Source organism: Plecotus auritus (genome assembly GCF_963455305.1).
Source record: "Plecotus auritus genome assembly, chromosome: 4".
NCBI lineage: Eukaryota > Metazoa > Chordata > Mammalia > Chiroptera > Vespertilionidae > Plecotus > Plecotus auritus.
The window spans coordinates 1,422,321-1,438,132 of record NC_137775.1 but is presented as its reverse complement, the minus strand read 5'-3'; the positions used below and the strand labels follow the sequence as shown (position 1 = coordinate 1,438,132).

General features: G+C 57.5%; 1 protein-coding gene across 2 annotated transcripts in view; it reads right to left on the bottom strand.

Moving 5' to 3' along the window:
• The window catches only part of PDE10A (phosphodiesterase 10A), a gene marked incomplete at its 5' end in the record, with an annotated part of 246,935 nt that overhangs the window by 183,334 nt on the left and 47,789 nt on the right, over nt 1-15,812 (bottom strand). The window lies entirely within an intron of this gene.

The following is a 15,812-nucleotide window of genomic DNA, read 5'->3' as shown; positions in this document are numbered from 1 at the left end:
ACACAGGTGACAGCGGGTGACAACGTGGTGATGGCGGGGGGGGGGGGGACTGGGGGGAGGTGGACGGGGGAGGGGGGAATGGGGGTAGTTATAACAGTGCAACAACAAAAATGAAGTTAAAACAAATATATTAATAAAATCAACTTGGGCTGAAAAGAAAGCAAATCATTCTGTTCAAGCAACGGAACCGTTTCCGGTTTAGCTTTCCGTGCCGGTGGTCAGAGCGCACCTGTGAGGCTCACAGTATTCTGAGAGCCCGGGCCGGCGGAATCGGCCCCCGACCCCCCCACACCCCGCCGCCCCAGCGATGCCCAAAGGTCCTCGTCTGAAACCTGTGAACGCTGCCTCACGTGGCCAAAGGGACTTCCAAACGTGATTAAGCGACAGGCCTGGAGACGGAGGGGTCGCCCTGGGTCACCCAGGTGGGGTCGCTGACTCTCGGGGGCCTGGAGGGGGACGCTGAGAGGACGGGGAGGGCGGCGAGCGGGCGGGCGGCTGCGGGAGACGGCCGGGGGTGCCTGTGGGAAAGGCTCGGCCAGGGCTGGCTGGGGGGGCCCTCAGAGCTGGGAGGCCAAGGACCCCGACCCCGGAGCCCCCAGGAGGAGTGCAGCCTGCAGACGCCGGTCTCAGCCCCGGGCCGCTGGGCGGGGACTCGGAGCGGTCGGATGGTCCGCTTGGGTCGTCTGCAGCCACCACAGTTTGGGTCTTCGTTCTGCAGCCAGAGGACAGGAATGCCAGCCCCCCCGACAGAAACATCTGCCTGACGGGATCATCTGCCCGACGGTAACATCTGCCCACAGAGGAACATCTGCCCGCAGAGGAACATCTGCCCGACGGGAACATCTGCCCGACGGGAACATCTGCCCGCAGAGGAACATCTGCCCGACGGGAACATCTGCCCACAGAGGAACATCTGCCCGACGGGAACATCTGCCCGACGGGAACATCTGCCCGACGGGAACATCTGCCCACAGAGGAACATCTGCCCACAGAGGAACATCTGCCCGACAGGAACATCTGCCCGACAGAAACATCTGCCCGCAGAGGAACATCTGCCCGACGGGAACATCTGCCCGACGGGAACATCTGCCCGACGGGAACATCTGCGGACGCAGAAGAAGGGCCACACGGTCCCCAGAGGAGAGACCCAGGCTGTGGGCGCGAAGGCCGCGGTCTTGCCGCCTGAGCTGGGCGTCACCTGAAAGTTCTAATTAAAGCAGGTTCACCTCGAATCCCTTGAATCAAAAGTTTCTTCCTAATTCAGCAGCTCGTCACCCAGTGAGCATATAGCTCCGGGAAGGACTCCATCATGTGGGCTCCTGACAAGTTAATTGTCCTCCGGGACGCGGCTGTCATCCTCCTCCTGAATCTGATTTATCGCTTCAGAGAAATCATATCGCAAACTGAAGGCTGCCCTGCCGGTGACACCCACCCACTGCACGTGACAGAAGTGAAGGTGGCCGTCCTACCCCCAGTCCCATGGCCCCAGGCGCGGGCAGAGCAGGTCCAGGTGGGGAGCCCGAGGGAGTGGGTTAAGCCCCCTAGAGCAGGAGTGTGGCACCCCGACACGCACAGCCTCCCACGGAGAGGGAGAGGCCGCGTGGCCTCACTGTTTCTCATTTGACCAGGCGTCCTCAGACGACAGCCCGCAGGCCACATGCGGCCCGCCGAGGACATGTATCCGGCCCGCCGGGGGCCGCTGCCTGTCCTGCTTAGCAGCCGACGCGTCCCGGGCCCGCAGTGCGCATAGGAATTTGTTCATAGTTTTTTTTTTAAACTGTAGTCCGGCCCTCCAACGGTCTGAGGGACAGGGAACTGGCCCCCTGTTTAAAAAGTTTGAGGACCCCTGCATTTGACCCTCCGAGACCAACGCTGGACTCAGACACCCAGCCCGCCCCTGGCGTCTCCTGTGGGGCCGAGCCCTGCTACTCCGTCCGCCAAGTGTCCAGTCCACACGTGGGTCGCATCCACCGTCAGCCGATTCGGAAACTGAGCGCCCGCTGGGGGCGATGTCGGAACAGCATCCCACCCAAGCCAGCGACGCACCCCCGGCCGGCCGACCCGCCCTCCCAGAGGCACCCCCACTCGACTGACGGGCCTCGGGTGGGGCGGGACATCCTGAGGTCAGATTTCAAAAGCCAAGGTCCGTGTGTGTGTGTGTGTGTGTGTGTGTGTGTGTGTGTGAATTATGCACAAGTGTTTAAACGGTGCTGCGTGCAGAGAGAAGCTCAGGATGATCCACATGGATATAGATTTTTGTACGCCGCCTTCAGGCGACAGGCAGCAGCCCTCTCGCCCGGACTTTGTGGCCCTCTCCCACCCCCCCCCCCCCCCACTGGCTTGCCTTATAAATCCATGAGCGTAGACCAGGCGTGGGCAAACTACGGCCCGCGGGCCGGATCCGGCCCGTTCGGCTGTTCTATCCGGCCCGCGGAGCTGAAAGAGCGGAGGGTTCTCTTGCTCTCCCCTCCGCTCCTTTACTTTGAATTTATATTAGTTCACACAAACACTCCATCCATGCTTTTGTTCCGGCCCTCTGGTCCAGTTGAAGAACCCATGGTGGCCCTCGAGTCAAAAAGATTGCCCACCCCTGGTGTAGACTGACAGACTCAAACAATTATGTTGTCCTCCAGGCCAGGGGCTACATGATGGCGACCTGGCATCTGAAAGCACGTTTCCAGCACTTGGCTGAGTGAACAAGTGCCTGTTGGGTGATCCGATGCCGAGGCCCTGTCCTGGAGACGGTAAAGCATCAGGGAGCGGGTCTCTCACCGGCCCGGGTGCACAGGCCCCGCGCTGGGACAGGGTTTAATGCGGGTTCCCGCCACAGTCAGGACGTTAGCCTCCATGTTCGCGTGTGCGTCTTATCTGTCACCCCAGGATACGTTCTCGTCAAAGGTTAGGAGCAGATCTTCCGGGTTACGTCCTCTCCCACGCCATGTACGTGGCACGGTTCCTCTCATGCATGCCTCCCTGCAGAACGGGTGGACGAAGAAACAAAGGTGGTGCACTGAGAAAGAGGCCACTTCTTCCGACGGAGGCTTGCTAGTGGCTGGGGCTCCTGTGGGGAGCCAGGTTTCCAGTGGCGATGGGGGCTGGTCGAAGGAGGGAGGAAGAGTCCTCTCCAGACAGGAGGGACCCCTGGGAAGCAGAGCAGGGAAGCCCAGAGCAGGGTAAGATGGCTGGTTTAGAGAAACCTCCCGCTGGGAACTGAAGGGTCAGAGGACGGGTGCGTTACACACTCTGCGGGCTCTGGACAGGGCAGCCTCAGACGGAAAGAATTGCTTGCGATCTAGAAATGCCAGAAGAATCCATAGAACCAATCCCATTCCATTTAGAGAAGAGGAGAGGCGAACAAGGGACCTGTCAAGTCCCAGCGTTTCCTCAACTCGAATGCCAGGTCGACGGGATGAAATGGTGAAGGAAGGAGACGGCCGGAAGCGGCGATGGACGTGGAATGGGGGTCTCTGACTCATCCGACTTCGACGCGCCGCCTCAGAGTTCCAGGAGACTCATTCCATGGTTCCTCCTGGTTACTGATCTCCCACCCCACCCCGCATGTCTACCTTCTTGGCACATACCTGCTGCTGTCTACTTTTCCCCATGAACTTCCTGCTCATTTGCATATGACACTAACCTTTCTACTTGACATTGAATCCCTCTTTCTTTTTTTAAATTTTCAGCCCTTTCTACAAAGGGAAAGAAGTTAGGACAATTGAAGAAATTTAAATAACTCCTACTTTCAATATGGTAGAATCTATACCAATAATAGAGAAATATGCAAATTATCTGTTACAGCGTCATGTCACGACCAGATCAGCAGGCTGCGTCCCCGCCCTCTGCTCAGGCAGCTGCGAGGCCCGGGGTAGGAAAGGATCCGATAGGAGGGGATAAGAAAGGAGAGGGGGAGGAAGGCAGGCCTGCACGCAGACAGGCCGAGAGGAGAAACAGAAATACAGAAAGGGAACAAGAAAAAGACTCAGGAATAGAAAAGGGCAGGGAACGCGGGGCTGCACGTGGGAGGGAGTGGCGACCGCCTTGGGGGGGGAGGAGCAGGTGTGCCGGGCGGGAGCCCCACCCAGACACGGCAGGAGGGCGGTGGGCCCCAGCGTGGGCCATTGGCAGGGAGGTGCCCGCGGGTCCAGGACAAAGTGGTGGACAGTCTGAGGCCTTCTGTGCGGAGGCGCTCCTGCTTCGCAGCAGCAGCAGCAGCAGCAGCGCCCGGGCCATGCGGGCCTCAGCCACCCTCGTTGGGCCGGGCATCCGGGCAGGGACTGGGAGCAGGATGGCGGTGGGGAGGCCGGGGAAGGGGGGGCTGAGCCCTGGGGTGGGGGTTAAAGCCCTCCCGAATGGAAGCTTTAAGAAGGGAGGGAAGAACTTTATAAAGGAGTCAGCAGAGAGCAGAGTTAAAGAAGGAAAGAGGATGTGTGAGTGAACTGTAGGAGCTGTAATGAAAGTCAAGTATAGTTGTGTCCTGGGGACAGACTTTAAAAGTAGGAGTCAGGAAAGAAAAAAGATAAATGATAGTGAATAATTAGACAGGTAGATAGATAGATTATTAAAACAGTGGAAGTAAGTGGAGAAGAATGTATGGGAAAGGTAGGATGAGAGAGAAAGAGGGAGGGAAGAAACGTTTTAAAGGGGAGCTGGTAGAGCTTAAAAGGAGAATGGGAAGAAGGAAGAAATGGGGGGAGGGAGCAAAGCAGGTCCGAGGGAGGAAGTGAAGAAAAAAATTAAGGTGAGAAGGAAGGAAAAGGGGAGGGAGGGCAGGGGTAAAGATAAAGGAAAGAAGGAATGTGGGGAGGGAGGGAGGGTGGTAGAAAGATGGGAAGAAGGATGATGGAACAGAAGTAGGAAATGAGGAAAGAAAAGTTTATAAATGATGAGTCAGTAGGAAAAAGTGTTACATAGAGAGAAAAATTGTGTGACAGAGAGAAGCCAATAAGGAAGTCAAATAAAATTGTGTGTGAAGGTGATAAGATTTTTAAAAAAAGTTAATAGGGGCGACCAGGCTGGCAGGGGAGGGCAGTTAGGGGGACCAGGCAGACATGCAGAGTGGTTAGGGCAGGCAGGCAGGTGAGTGGTTAGGAGCCAGAGGTCCCAGATTGCAAGAGGGATGTCCAACTGCCAGTTTAGGCCCCATCCCACAGGGCTCCTGGATTGGAGAGGGTACAGGTTGGGCTGAGGGACCCCCACCCCATGCACAAATTTCATGCACCAGGCCTCTACTCCTAATAAAGAGCTAATATGCAAATGGTCGTCACGCCCTCCCACCCTTGTGGGGCTTCACGGGGGTGGGGCCAGCCGGGTCTGGGTCTGGGTCTCGCGCAATTTCAAGGCACACGTGGGTAGGCAGGGACTTGACTCTGGGTCCCGCGGTGCGCTCCAGACTCTGACAGGAGGGAGATTTTCATATACATTTTACTAATTTTCTTTCATCTCTGACACTTCTATTATAGAGAAAGGGCAAATAGCAATATTAAAATATTTCTTCCAATTAATTCCCTTTTAATGTGCATGAATTTCATGCACTGGGCCACTAGTAGGAAATAATAGACAAAACAGCTCATAGGGGTTAAATGTGAAAACATAGCAAGCAATGCCAAATCACTTATTTAAATGTACACTGGGAAAATCACCATTCGAATAACAACCTTCTAATGCAGGCGTCCTCAACCTACGGCCTGCAGGCCACCTGTGGCCCGCCAAGGACATGGATCCGGCCCGCCGGGTGCCGCTGCCTGTCCTGCTTAGCAGCCAACTCGTCCCGGGCCCGCAGTGCGCATAGGAATTTGTTCATAGTTTTTTTTTTAAACTATAGTCCGGCCCTCCAATGGTCTGAGGGACAGGGACCTGGCCCCCTGTTTAAAAAGTTTGAGGACCCCTGTTCTAATGGATCGCAAAGGTCTCTGATAATTTTGTTTTCATTTTGTTCTTGTCCAGGAAGGCCAAGCTAGCTGGTATGTGTGTGAGGTGTGTGTGTGTGTGTGTGGCGGCGGGGGGCGGCGGGGGGGGGGGGGCGTTGTTGATGGATATTGGGGTAGCCAGAGTCACTGAGACGAGGACTTGAGTTTGAGTGGCTGTAACTGTCAACAGGATTTAGACGGGAAACTGTGTGCAGACAAGATGATCTGAAGACAATAGAGAAAACTGGTGAGAGAATCACTTTAGCCAGGTTCCATTAAGATCAAGAAAGACACCACGGTAGAGCTGGGGCTGGGGCTGTTCAGTACCAGGGAGAGTGCCCAGTGGAGCGGTCACTGGGGAGACCTGAGCAGGTGCCCTTTAACCTCCCAAAGTCCCACAGTCCCTCCTGCTATGGGAAGTCCGACGGGAAAGAAGAAGAGTGGTTATCATCCATTCCAAAAGCAAGACCGGCCGAAACCGGTTTGGCTCAGTGGATGGAGCGTCGGCCTGCGGACTGAAGGGTCCCGGGTTCGATTCCGGTCAAGGGCATGTACCTTGGTTGAGGGCACATCCCCTAGTGGGAGGTGTGCAGGAGGCAGCTGATCGATGTTTCTCTCTCATCGATGTTTCTGGCTCTCTATCCCTCTCCCTTCCTCTCTGTAAAATATCAATAAAATATATTTAAAAAAAAAAAAAAAAAGCAAGACCACCAACGCCGTGGCAGAATGCAGCCTTCCTGTGACGGTCAAACAGACTTGCCATCCCTCATCCCTGCTTTACCTTCCCACAGTAGGTGTTGTTAGACAGCCTATGTCCTATACAAATCTCCTAACCTGACCTGTAAAATGGGTACATGATGCTTACCTCCCAGTGCTGCTGTGAGAACTGAGGGAGGTTATTTACACTAAATGCCTAGCACAAACGTTAACCTACACCGGCTACTCTGGTGTAAATAGCAATCGTCTCTCTCTCTCTCTCTCTCTCTCCTTCCCTTCCTCTCTCCCTCCCTCCTTTCCTCTTCTTTTTCTCCTCTCCCTCTCCCTCCTACACTTTTTTTTTCCCAAATTCAGAGTCTACCTTGTGACAAAGCAGAGACTTGAAAATCTGCTTTCTCTTTGAGTCCATACTGATACCCAGTTGATCAAATGAAGTTTAGATTCTAACGCAAAGGGAGTTCTTGGTTAGCATCACAGCTACCCTTTCAAAGACAATTAGGCTTCCTTGTTAGGGATAAAAAGTATTGCCGCTCTCCTTGTATAACTTTATGTATTAAACCAAACTCTCCCCCACTTGGTGTTATCAATAGTTAACAGTCTCGCCAAAACTGGTTTGGCTCAGTGGATAGAGCGTCGGCCTGCGGGCTGAAGGGTCCCAGGTTCGATTCCGGTCAAGGGCATGTACCTTGGTTGCGGGCACATCCCCAGTAGGAGGTGTGCATGAGGCAGCTGATCAATGTTTCTCTCTCATCGATGTTTCTGACTATCTATCCCTCTTCCTTCCTCTCTGTAAAAAATCAATAAAATATATTTTAAAAAAAATAGTTAACAGTCTCTTAACCCACTGCCCTGTGAAAAATAACAACGTTTTATCAAAGCCGTGCACTCCGTAAAAGAGATTTCGTTCAACACCAAAGCACTTCTAACACCTTTACAAACCAGTTGTGTTTATTAAAGGGAGGAAACGAGGCGGCTGAAGTGACACCCTGGTCGGTGGTCCCCACGATGGCGACACCTCAGGTCACGCTGGGAACGCTCAGAATACAGGTCACTATCATGTACTCACACACCGTCCGACCTGTGACTTGACATTTCAACAAGGCGATTCTGACTTGCGAGCAGACGTGGGAGACACTGTTAGAGGCCAGAACAAACCCCTGTAAAAGAACGGCTTCCGACCAACGTTGTTAAACACCCCTTTTCAATACTCGTTTCAAAATGGCTTTAATAACTCTTCAGTGAGTGGCAACCATAGCCCTCGCAGGAATGGCCTTCTTCAACATTTATAACCGTTTTCAGCTTCCTAAAATATAGTCCTCAAAGGTATACATTCCAGAATGATGATTGAACCCAGGTAATCAGTTCCCTGAGAATCCGGAATGCAGGGACACGAGCAGTTATTTAAGGATTAATCTCGGATTCTAAAACAGCGCACGTGTGTGGGAGTGACGGTTTCACACGTAATTACCTCTAAATCACGAGTCATTCTCGGTCGTGCGGTCTGCGTGGTGAGCCCAGAGGAGGGTGACCCCGGGCAGGGCGGACCCAGCACAGCACAGAGGTGACCGCGCTTCCGAGCACTGCCCGCCGAGAGGGGAGAGAAATTCAGGCACCAGAGCCCATTTCTGGGCGAAGCCACGTGACTTCCCAGAACACTGGCTCCCTGTGAGCAGAAAGCAAACACTGAACCGAGTGAGTGTCAAAGTCGTTTACATTTTTGTGTGAGGAATAAAGATGCCCTTTTTCTTCACATAAAGAAAACTTGTTTTCCTCATGATTGCTGGTGGGAAACCATGGCTTTTAAAAATATATATATTTTTTTTAATTTATTTCAGAGAGGAAGGGAGAGGGAGAGCAAGCTAGAAACATCAAAGATGAGAGAGAATCATGGATCCGCTGCCTCCTCCACAATCGGGGATCAAGCCCACAACCTGGGCATGTGCCCTGACCAGGAATCAAACCGTGACCTCCTGGTTCATAGGTCAACGCTCATCCACTGAGTGCCCTGACCAGGAATCAAACCATGACCTCCTGGTTCATAGGTCAACGCTCAGCCACTGAGTGCCCTGACCAGGAATCAAACCATGACCTCCTGGTTCATAGGTCAATGCTCAGCCACTGAGTGCCCTGACCAGGAATCAAACCATGACCTCCTGGTTCCTAGGTCAACGCTCAGCCACTGAGTGCCCTGACCAGGAATCAAACCGTGACCTCCTGGTTCCTAGGTCAAAGCTCAGCCACTGAGTGCCCTGACCAGGAATCAAACCATGACCTCCTGGTTCCTAGGTCAACGCTCAGCCACTGAGTGCCCTGACCAGGAATCAAACCATGACCTCCTGGTTCATATAGGTCAACGCTCAGCCACTGAGTGCCCTGACCAGGAATCAAACCATGACCTCCTGGTTCCTAGGTCAACGCTCAGCCACTGAGTGCCCTGACCAGGAATCAAACCATGACCTCCTGGTTCCTAGGTCAACGCTCAGCCACCGAGCCACTGCGGCCGGTGAAGACAGCGGCTTTTCTAAAACAACGGGAGACGCTCTCTGTTAATGAGGCAGATGGATTTCATCAGGTGGCACCTGAGCCTTTGTTCCTTGATTTTAGTGACATCCTGGGCAGCCGACGTCAGACTTCTCTGAACCAGAAAGAAGACGGACTTTTCTCAGTCCCACCGGGAAGACTCGAGCAACCCTGAGTGGAGGCACCTACAGAGCCTGAACATAAACGAGACGCTTATGGACACCTCCCGCGTTAAACGTTCTTCACGTCTACCAATAAGACTGCATTTCCAACTACGTCACTCCTTTCAAATCTCCATCCTATCTAATAAAGAGGAAATATGCTAATTAACCACCACTCCGTCACAAAGATGGCTGCACCCACAGCTGAGGCCAAGTTCCCATAAGGAGCCTTAACAAGCAATCAGCAGGGACCTGAGGCTACGCCCTCCCCTGCCCCCGTGGGGCTTGACAGGGGACCTCAGGCTGCGCCCCCCACCTGGTGGGGCTTGACAGGGGACCTCAAGGTGCGCTTCCCATCCTGGTGCTGGGCTAGGGGACCTCAGGCCGAGCCCCCCACCAGGTGGGGCTTGACAGGGGACTTCAGGCCGTGGCCCCCACCCCAGCACCAGGCCGGGGGACCTCAGGCCGCACCTCCCGCCCCAGCACCGAGCCAGGGGACCTGAGGCTGCGCCCCCCTGCCTGGTAGGGCTTGACAGGGGACCTCAAGGTGCACCCCCAGTGCTGGGTCGGGGGAACTCAGGCCATGCCCCCCACCCAGGGGGGACCTGAGGCTGCATCCCCCTACTGATGGGGCTTGACAGGGGACCTGAGGCTGTTCCCCCCTCCCAGTGCCGGGCCGGAGGACCTGAGGCTGCGGCCCCCCCCCGCCTGGTGGGGCTTGATGGGGGACCTCAAGGCATGCTCCCCCACCCCAGTCTGGGCTGGGGGACCTCAGACCATGCCCCCCCGTCCTGGCGCTGGGCCAGGGGACCTGAGGCTATGTCCCCTGCCTGGCAGGGCTTGACAAGGGTGGGACTAGCCAGGTCTGGATCTATCCCAATGAGGGGGGGTGGGCGGCCGGGTCTGGGTCTCACGCGATTTTGAGGTGCATGTGGGTGGGCGGGGACTTGACTCTGGGTCCCGTGGTGTGCTCCAGACTCTGACAGGAGGAAGGTTTTCATATACATTTTACTGATTTTCTTTCATCTCTGACACTTCTATTATAGAGAAAGGGCAAATAGCAATATTAAATTATTTCCTCTAATTAATCCCCTTTTAATGTGCACGAATTTCGTGCACCGGGCCACTAGTCTTCAATAATAATGGCAACTGCCTTAGGAACTACGCTTAAATCCGTGTCTAGTAACACACTCCTCTGGCCGCAGCTTACTCTCAATGGAATAGCTTCAACTTCACGTTCATGAATAAGGCCTCACAGCTGAGGACAGAATAAATACAAACACAAACAAAATGTCAGCTGTCTCTTAAAGACACAAGACGGAATAAATGCTCCGCGTGGAAGTGCAGGCGAAACAGTATGACCACGAAGTCACTGATAAACCGTCACTGGAACCGCGTGGGAGAAGACACTTCCTGCCGACGCAGACGCAGCTGAGAGCGTCAGGAACTCCCGGATTTTTGCAGAAAAGGAAATGGAGGGGAATGTCACCGGCGTGAAGAACGGACGGTCGGATGCTACCAGGGAAGACATTCCCACACTGTGAGCGCCTGCGGCTCCGGGTTGCCCCTGCTTCACCTTTGACCCCGGGGCTCAGTTGGGGAAGCATCTAGAAAAGTCTCAGGAATCGTGGGAATCCTGAATAAAGGAGATGATAGATGAAGAAGCAATTGCTATATGGTTGTCGCCATCTCTCCCACAACCAGGAGTGTGGACTTTCATTAGCAAAAGTATCCATTTAGGTCCATCGCCGTAACAAACACGGGGTGTTAACAGGGAAAGTGTGGGGGGCAGGAGTGGAGGAAGGGTGTGTGGAGATGCGCTGAGCGTCCTGTCACCCAAAACTCTAAAAATCCAAGCCTGCCCTGGCCGGTGTGGCTCCGTGGACAGAGCATCGGCCTGCGCACCGAAGCGTCCCGACCGGTTCGATTCCGGTCAAGGGCCCCTACCTCAGTTGCAGGCTCCTCCCTGGCCTGGGCCCTGGTCAGGGCGTGTGCAGGAGGCAACCCATCGATGTGCTTCTCTCACATGGATGTTTCTCTCTGTCTTTCCCTCTCTCCCACTCTCCCCAATGTCAATGGGAAAGTCCACGGGTGAGGATTCACAGTGGGAAAGCCCTTGGGGGGGTGGGGGGCGTGTGTGGGGAGCTGGCACGGCCATGGCATACTCAGCCCCAGGGCACCTTATGTGCCATGCCAGCTCAGCCAGGTTCAGTGACCCCGAAAGGGGGCGATGAAGGATTGAGAAAAGACAGACAAGAGAATGAAAGCTGGGACTCGCTGCTCCCTCACAGAGAGACAGCGCCACGGGCTACGAGCCGCGTCTTTATTTCATAGCCGATGCCACGAGGCAAAGCAAGGGCGTGGTCAAGATGTTTACAACATTCTGGTGGGGTTCAATCCTCCTCAATTACATGCACCTGATCAAGCTCTGTTTACTTGCAGCCCCTATCACTCAGGCACGTGGGGCCACGTGTTCGGCCCATAGGGTCAAGCTCACAACCACAGCTGTTGGCTATCATTGTGCCAGGCAGGGGTCTCTGCCCTCCAAGCTGGGACTTGCCCTCTCATTAGTCCAAGTCACAGTGGTCGGCAAACTGCGGCTCACGAGCCACATGTGGCTCTTTAGCCCCTTGAGTGTGGCTCTTCCACAAAATACCACGGCCTGGGCGAGTCTATGTTGAAGAAGTGGCATTAGAAGAAGTTTAAGTTTAAAAAATTTGGCTCTCCAAAGAAATTTCCATCGTTGTCCTGTTCATATTTGGCTCTGTTGACTAATGAGTTTGCCGACCACTGATGACTCCAAGGCTTGAACCTGTCCAAACACTGTAGCCGCGCCCCACAGGCGTGGACGAGAACATGTGATTGTGGGGATGGGCCCGTGGCTGACAGATCGAAGCTCAGGGGCCTCGCCCACACGGGCGCCAGGGCCTTGCTGGAGCGAGGCACTCACAGCAGCGAGGGAGAGGTCTGCCCGTGATTCATGAATAAACAGGAGCGGGTGGTGACCGCACACAGCTCCGCGCCCGAAGAGTCAGAGCTGCGGCCGCGGTGATAAAGAAAACCTTGGGTGACACGCGCTTGTTTTAGAGCTCCTTCCACACAGAGCTGTCACCTGTCAGAGCCGCTCGGTCGCTGCACCTGGCCGCAGCCCGCCCGCTAGTGCTCCCCGCTCCCACCTGATCCCGCCCACGAGTGCTCCCCGCTTCCCACCTGATCCCGCCCACAAGTGCTCCCCGCTCCCACCTGATCCCGCCCACGAGTGCTCCCCGCTCCCACCTGATCCCGCCCACTAATGCTCCCCGCTCCCACCTGATCCCGCCCACTAATGCTCCCCGCTCCCACCTGATCCCGCCCACCAGTGCTCCCAACTCCCACCTGATCCCGCCCGCTAGTGCTCCCGGCTCCCACCTGATCCCGCCCACGAGTGCTCCCCGCTCCCACCTGATCCCGCCCACAAGTGCTCCCCGCTCCCACCTGATCCCGCCCACGAGTGCTCCCAACTCCCACCTGATCCCGCCCACGAGTGCTCCCGGCTCCCACCTGATCCCGCCCACGAGTGCTCCCCGCTTCCCACATGATCCCGCCCGCTAGTGCTCCCGGCTCCCACCTGATCCCGCCCACGAGTGCTCCCCGCTTCCCACATGATCCCGCCCGCTAGTGCTCCCTGCTCCCACCTGATCCCGCCCACGAGTGCTCCCGGCTCCCACCTGATCCCGCCCACGAGTGCTCCCCGCTTCCCACATGATCCCGCCCGCTAGTGCTCCCCGCTCCCACCTGATCCCGCCCACGAGTGCTCCCGGCTCCCACCTGATCCCGCCCACGAGTGCTCCCAACTCCCACCTGATCCCGCCCACAAGTGCTCCCGGCTCCCACCTGATCCCGCCCACGAGTGCTCCCCGCTCCCACCTGATCCCGCCCGCTAGTGCTCCCGGCTCCCACCTGATCCCGCCCACGAGTGCTCCCGGCTCCCACCTGATCCCGCCCACGAGTGCTCCCCGCTCCCACCTGATCCCGCCCACGAGTGCTCCCCGCTCCCACCTGATCCCGCCCGCTAGTGCTCCCGGCTCCCACCTGATCCCGCCCACGAGTGCTCCCGGCTCCCACCTGATCCCGCCCACGAGTGCTCCCGGCTCCCACCTGATCCCGCCCACGAGTGCTCCCCGCTCCCACCTGATCCCGCCCACGAGTGCTCCCCGCTCCCACCTGATCCCGCCCACGAGTGCTCCCCGCTCCCACCTGATCCCGCCCACGAGTGCTCCCGGCTCCCACCTGATCCCGCCCACGAGTGCTCCCGGCTCCCACCTGATCCCGCCCACGAGTGCTCCCGGCTCCCACCTGATCCCGCCCACGAGTGCTCCCAACTCCCACCTGATCCCGCCTGCTAGTGCTCCCCGCTCCCACCTGATCCCGCCCACGAGTGCTCCCGGCTCCCACCTGATCCCGCCCACGAGTGCTCCCAACTCCCACCTGATCCCGCCTGCTAGTGCTCCCCGCTCCCACCTGATCCCGCCCACGAGTGCTCCCAGCTCCCACCTGATCCCGCCCACGAGTGCTCCCAACTCCCACCTGATCCCGCCCGCTAGTGCTCCCGGCTCCCACCTGATCCCGCCCACGAATGCTCCCCACTCCCACCTGATCCCGCCCACGAGTGCTCCCGGCTCCCACCTGATCCCGCCCACGAGTGCTCCCCGCTCCCACCTGATCCCGCCCACGAGTGCTCCCGGCTCCCACCTGATCCCGCCCACGAGTGCTCCCGGCTCCCACCTGATCCCGCCCACGAATGCTCCCCGCTCCCACCTGATCCCGCCCACGAGTGCTCCCCGCTCCCACCTGATCCCGCCCACGAGTGCTCCCCGCTCCCACCTGATCCCGCCCACGAGTGCTCCCCGCTCCCACCTGATCCCGCCCACGAGTGCTCCCCGCTCCCACCTGATCCCGCCCGCTAGTGCTCCCGGCTCCCACCTGATCCCGCCCACGAGTGCTCCCCGCTCCCACCTGATCCCGCCCACGAGTGCTCCCCGCTCCCACCTGATCCCACTTCCCAGGGTGGTTCTGAGAAGCCACAGTGGGCACCCTTGGGGGGGACCTGCCGACCTCGGTTGTCCCTGTTCTCGCACACGTTCCTCTTGCTCTGCCTCCTGGAAACTCCCCCTTGTCCTGGCCCCTGCTTGGTCGCTCGCCATCCAGCCGGCTAACTCATTCCCGGCCGCGATGTCACTGCTCTGACCGGCCGCGCTGGCTCCTCCGGGGCGTGGAGAGCGCCTCCCTCCGGGGACAGCGGGGTGAAAGCAGCTGCGGCCTGCACTGAGCTCTAGTTTTCACTTCCTCAACATCCACCTGAACGAAGGCTTCGCTCAGAGACGGTGCCGAGCAGCGGAATCCGAACAGCATCCTGACCAGGGCGCGCCCTCGGCTCCCCTGGGATCTGGGGAGAGAATTCCTCGCACTCGCTGCCCATTGGCTGACCCGTCGGGGCCCCTGGAGATTTTCCCCAAAACAGCGGGACCAGCCCCCCAGCGCCGCCCAGTGCCGTGTGGGGGTGGGTATCCATCCCCATGGTTACGAGTGAGAACTGGCGAGGGAACGCCAGCCCGTGGCCGACAGCACGGTCTCCTTTTCACGTGCACGTCACGGAATAACGCTGACTCTCTGGCGTCCTCTGAGGTCCACGCCACCCCGTTGTCCTCCTGGGACAGCTTCTAACGTGATGCCCGACGGAGGCCATGGAGGCCGAGCATTATCGCACTTGGGCTGTCGGAGCCTTGAGTCCCATCCACTGGGTAAAGGCTCGGCTCGACCCACCGCCCCCTCTTCCTCCTGGCCCTGCGACTGTGGGAACAGCGGCCCTGCTGGAGGGGCCCCACGGTCTCCAGTTACTGTCGCTTCCTTATACGCCCTCCACCCCCATTTCCTATGGACAGGGAGGCCGATTTAAAGAGGGTGACCAGGCAATCCACCATCCAAACTGTTCCAGTCTGAGCGGGAAAGGAGCCTCATGGACAGTTGTACCCAGAGAGCAGGCAGGAAGCGGGAAGCAGGAAGCAGGAAGCGGGCGCCAACAGCGGCGGACCCAGGGCGCCGCGGCCTGCAGGCTGGGCCGCTGTCGGCGAGCCTCTGCGCGAGGCCTCTCTCGGGGGGACTCAGTGAGGGGGGAACAAGGAGGTTTTGTAAAGCTGGGTCTTGGGGGAGAAACTCTGTAGCAGAGACATCACGGGAACCAAGGTGCAAACTCCGCAGCTGGGAGCGGCCGGTACCCCCTGCGGCCCTGACCCCGCGGTCTCACAGCTGAGTCGTGCGTCCTGTGGGTCAGCACATGGCACTGTGGTCGCCTCGGGCCTCACAGGGAGGCGGAATGCCGAGCCCACGTGTTCGCGGAGCCCACGTGTTCGCAGAGCCCACGTGTGCACAGAGCCCACGTGTTCACGGAGCCCACGTGTTCACGTAACCCACGTGTGCACAGAGCCCACGTGTGCACAGAGCCCATGTGTTCGCGGAGCCCACGTGTTCG